The sequence below is a fragment of the Solanum stenotomum genome, chromosome 8 (genome assembly GCF_019186545.1).
Source record: "Solanum stenotomum isolate F172 chromosome 8, ASM1918654v1, whole genome shotgun sequence".
Taxonomy (NCBI): domain Eukaryota; kingdom Viridiplantae; phylum Streptophyta; class Magnoliopsida; order Solanales; family Solanaceae; genus Solanum; species Solanum stenotomum.
In genome coordinates, this window is record NC_064289.1 from 26,409,316 (window position 1) to 26,415,315 (window position 6,000).

Consider the following 6,000-nt stretch of genomic DNA (forward strand, 5'->3'; position numbering starts at 1 on the left):
CGAGAAGATGTAACGCATAGCATGTGTCAGTACTTGAAAGGAACTGAGCATGCAGGATAGAATAAACTGAACAAAGCATATAACTCAGCAATGATATGAGATAAGCATGATACTATACTGAAAATACTGAACATGAAATGACTGAATGCAATGACGTGGTTTATAACATACTGACACTGAAATCTGACTGTAACTGATAACATGGTCAATGAAATAGATTATGACTGTAAGGGAGCTACTAATAACCGACATAACACCATATGAGTTAAATGTGGAGACCGATGTATACGCCCCATCGAGAGGACCCAATATACCTTAGCTTGCCAAAGGTATAGAGGCATGACTGGCGTGATCACTAAAATGTAATGCCCACAGAGGGTACTAATAAACCTACTGGGCACGTAGTTCTGGGAATATTTGGGTACGCTGAACCCTAGTCCACTCGGTAATAAGCTACTCCCAATTGATTTTGTAATTAACAATTTATGACTGATTTTCTGTAATACTGGATAGCTCAAAATACTAACATGCTAACTGAAAATGCAACATTAATGTACTAATAATAAAACATTCGAATCTAAGGCATGTATAACTGAAATAACTGGCCTAGCATGTGTAATTCATGATCTAAAAGAACTATATACCTAGGGTTCTGATTTTAAGAAGGAATCTACGAAAAATAATACTAAAATCATGATAATCTGATTTGGATCATTTTAACAACTAAAACCCAATAATTTCTAACATTAAAAAAACCCTAGGTCTAGATAATAGTAAGCGAATCAAGATTCTGACTGAAATCTAAGGACCAAATGGGTAAAAGAAACCCACTAGTGAAATCCCACATACTTGGTAATGAATTTCATGGAGAAATCTTTCGCTTTTAGGGCTGGAACTGAGGAAAACTCGTTGCGTTCTTGAACTAGGACTGCTCATCTTTCCCTATGATTTTTACTCTAATTTTCGCTTGATTTAGGTGAATGATCGATTAGGGTAAGTTCTAATTAGTTTACTAGGCTAAAACTGACCAATACCACATAGTTTAGGGGTTAAAAGACGTAGTTTAGGGTCCAACGCATAAGGAAAATACCAAACGATCCCTGACTTAAAAGTCTATCGGGGCTGACCACGGATTGTGAGGCCGGCCATGGACCTTGCTCCAGTAGTTGCTTATTTCGGGACTCCCTACTACAGTCCAATTCATGGACCGTGTGAAGGATCACAGACCGTGAAGGTCCTCGTGGTCCTTCACCTGGGATGATGAGTCCACAAATTGGACTCATTTAGGGATATGTTTTAATAGAAATTTTGTCCTCAAATGCTTATTTTATCTCAATATCTGATGAAAACCCTTAAGTTTCAGGTATTTGAAGTTTGAGGGAAAGAATTGACATTACGTCGCAAAAAGGAACGAAAAGGCTGAGAAAACTGAAGAAATGAAGGCTTGAGGATCGCCGAGTCCACTTGGCGAGTCACCGAAGGGTCTTACTTCCCATTTTGTTCTAGTGTGCTGAGCCTTGAAGAAAATGATCAAGTTGGTGGAAAAAGGGAGCAGTTGACACATCGCTAAGAAGTTCCGTGAAGCAGTACCATGTCGCCCAATAATCCAGAGCACGATAATGCTAAAGGCTGGTGCAACACGGCGATGAATTACACCAAAGGGCGAATCACCGAGTTGATCGGCTATTCCGACTAACGACGCCAAATGATCCGCTGCAGCACAAATCTATGAAAACTATAAATACTAGTTAGAGTTGTAGTTTTAAGAGTCGAACAATTATTATAATTTTCATATAGAGTAGTACTTTTAGATATTTTTGCTCTAAGTTTGAGTGGATTTCAAGACTTGAAGTTCCAAAGGGTTTCATCTTCAAGATTTGGATTTGGGTCTTTTGGATTCTTCAATTTTGGCTTGTATCAAGACTTAAATCTTCATACCCAGTTGAATGCAATCTCAATTTGGTATAAATTTCTATCTCTTATACATGTGTGGCTAAAAACCCCAATTCTTGGGGTGTGATTTAGAGAATATGGGTTAAGATAATTGTTGGGTCTTGCTTGCTGATTGTCTATTCGTAGTTTAAATGTGATTTCTTTTACTGGTTGTGGATGAATTTAATGAATTTGTAGGTGCAAATACAAGTTTATTTATGTATTTTCGGCTTGCTCGAGAGAGAGGTCGTAAAACTAAGACCACTAGATTGATGGCCAGTGTGAGTGGGTCGACATGAGGTTCAGCTCGAGAGAGTGAACCCTAGTACCATGCCCACACACTCAACTCGAGAGAGTAAGTGGGTTGAGGCGTAGACTGGTCTTCATGCGTCAAGTGGGTGTCCGAGAGGAATGCATTTGAAACGGGGTAGGTTTCTTGAGAGAGAGCTTATCCCCCTTAAAGTTTAGCCTAGTGACAATTATTCTATGAATCTTCTATCGAAAGCACGTATCCAATAATCTAGCCTAACCTGTATTCCCGTCACATCCCAAGGATCCCCTCTCATTACTTAGAAACCCTTGTTTATTTTGTTGTTTTTACTTACTAGTGACAAAACCCCATTGTTTATTTGACATTCTTGTGTCCCCCTTTAATTTACAATGTTTTTAATCGTTAATGTCTTTAGCTACGACTAGTTAGAACTAAATTTTATTTTTCTATTAATTCTCAAAACCACTCTCTTGGGAACGATTCCAACCCTTGGTTGGGTTACTAAACTAGTGTACGATCTTAGACACTTGCATCGGAAGTTGTGTCTTAATTACGCAAATATCACTCGACTTAACGGAAGCCACCACGGCTCGTCGTTAAGACTACGGCCCGTGAGGGTCCCCGTGGTCTGATGTATGTGCCCGATGGATTCTGTCTGACTTTCAAGAGTACCAGTGCAGCGCGTGACGTGGTCCACGACCCGTGAAGGGCTCTGTGATTGTAATACTCCGTATCCGAAAATAGACCAGATTGCAGATTTCTGGTGTTGCAAGTGGCATTCACAGGCGCCATCCACGGACCATGGGAGGACCCACAGTCTGTCCTGCAGGTCCGTGGTTCGTGTCAGCAAACTCCTCCAGAACTCAGCCAGAAATTCGGCCAAGTGTTGACCCACGGCCGGACCTACGGTCCGTAGGTCAGGTCACGGACAGTGGTTCGTGTCTGTGGAATGATACCCCTAAAGCCCAGCTTCAGTCCCGATTGACGGTTGACCAGCATGGACAGTCATTCGATGCACGGTCTATAGGTCTGTTCGTAGGTCTGACCGTAGGTGAGGATAGCAGCCAGTTAGATGAAAATTGTGATTAGGTCAACTTCAAATAGTCATAACTCTTAGCAGAAAAAGAATTGTGTGTCCCATGACATATGATATGATAGATAATTGAACCCTATTTCCAACGCCACCAAGTTTGCTAAAATTCGACCTCCCAGTAAAAAGTTATGCTCATGTTAGTGAAGCCCTGTTGGGCAGATTTGACCGACGATCTCAACCTACGGACCGTAGATGGAATGACAACCCGTCAATTCCGTCCGTCAGTCACTCCTACAGCAGTTAATTCAGGGATCTTTTGGTCTTTTCCTATTTCATTTAACCCCTAAGATATGTCGTTTAGACCCTAAATCATGAGGTTTTAGTCAGTTTAAGCCTAGAAACATAACTAAAACTTACCTAAGTCAAATCATTAATCAAAACATAGAAAATTAGAAGCAAGAGAGGAGAAAAAAGTCAAGAACCCTAGTTTAATAACGCAACAAGTTTTCTTCAGTTCCATCCCAGAAATCAAAGGATTTCTCTGTGGACTTCGTCACCAGGTATGTGGGATTTCACTATTGGGTTCCTTTTGCCCATTAGGTCCCTAGAATTCAGTTAGATTCTTGATTCCGTGATTATAAACAAACCTAGGGTTTCTAGAATTTCAACAAATCATTATGAATTAGTTATTTAAATGTTCAAAATCAAATTATCATGTTATTACTCAGTCTATTGTATGATATTCAGAATCCTAGCTATGTATTTCTTTAGTTCTTAAATTACACATGCTAGGTCAAATATCTTAGTTATTCAGTTATACATGCCTTAGTTATTAATGCATCATTATCAGATTAATTGTTGCATTCTCAATTTGCATGTTTAGTTTTGAGCTATCAGTATTTACAAAAATTCAGTCATAACGAGTTAACCACTTAATTTATTGGGACTAGCATAATACCGAGTTGGACTAGGGTTCAGCGTACCCATATAGTCCCAGAACTACGAGCCACGTAGGTGTAAGTCCCCTCTATGGCAACATCAGTTTAGTGATCACGCCAGCATGCCTCTATACCTCTGGCAGGGTATATTGGGTCCTCTCGATGGGGGGTATACATTGGAATCCACATTTAGTTCATGTGGTTTTATGTCGTTTATTAGTAGCTCCCACAGTTCAGTCAGACTGTATTGCATTGACCATATTTCAGTACAGTCAGTATTCAGTCTCAGCATGTTATAAATTTGGTCATTAAATCAGTTAGCTCGGCATTCAGTATTTTCAGTTTCTATATCATGTTCAGATCATTTCATTGCTTTATTGCTTTGTTCAGTTATATGTTATTTCAGCTTTACTCTATCATGCATGCTCAGTACCTTTCATGTACTGACGCATATGTGCGCTACATCTTCTCGTGATGTAGGTTCAGGTTCTAAGAATCCAGATTACGCTTAGATCGATTATCGATCTTCAGTTCAGCAGCATCAGTGGTGAGTCCTCATTCTTCGAGGACTAGTGGCATGTTTATCTTTATCTCTTTTAGTCTTTAGTTTCAGTTATGCTAGACCTAGTTGGGGCATGTCCCAACATTTCTAGTCAGTTTGGAGGCTTATTTCAGACATAGTTAGATTCAGCTTAGTATTGAGTTAATATCTTCTTTGTATTAAACTCATCAGTTATAGTATATGGGTATTCCCCATCTTTTCATTTTAATTATGATTATAGCTTCCGCACAGTTTCTATTATTCACATTATATTTAGTATGCTCATGATCATGCCAGCAGGGTTAGCTTGGGATCACTTGTGGTCTTAGGTCTCGTTTCTGCGTCTTGGGGGTAGCTCGGGGCGTGAAAGTGGTCCACCCTGGCTAGAAGGTACTTGAGTCCACGGGCAGGTTAATGGACCGTGGACCCTATCACAGTCCGTGAACCCTACTGTGGTTCATTGATTCTGGTGATTTTCTACTACATTTTTTAAGTCTGGGTTCCGAAGTGTTACAACAAGCTTACTCAAATTGATAAATAAATTCAACTAAATAATCTTTGCATTTCTTTGAGCTTCATGTTCACATTTATTATTTCTAATTAGTTGAACCATTGCAAATAGAACAAAGATTCTGCCATTGAGGTTGAAAGATAGTTGTCTTCATTAGTTTTATTTTACTTAACATTTTATTTTATCATTTGATTTTCCCGGGGGTTTTGAAGCAAAGAAGACCTCAAACTGCTTTCTTTCTGCCACATTGTGTTGTCGTTTTTAAAATTTAGATTGAAAAATATCAAGAATATATTCTACACGCCTGATACCTTAAAAGTTACGTCACCCACCTAGCTCAATTCTACTGCTACTACCCTCTCTACCTTCATTATTTAAACACTTCTACTATAATTAACAAGTAACTCATTATTAATGTCTGTATGGGTATTTGTCAAGCAAGGTGTCACACGACAATACAATAAAAGCTGTGAACAAGTAAATGATTGTCAACAACAGAGTTGACATGTATTTTGTCAAACACGACACTGTAACAGTAACTATGAAGTTTCAAATGGCTACCAACGACATAGTAGGCAAATGTTAGCCAATTTTGAAAAACCAAATAACTGTGACATAGTATTTGGTTGCGTTGCTATTTTGGCATATATAAATAGTATGCATGTATCCACGGGCGTCTGTGCACTCATTAATGTGTGCATACCTACAACTCAAACAAAATTCTTCTCCTAGGCAATACTTTTCACAATGTATGTGTGTATATTAACAGTTTAA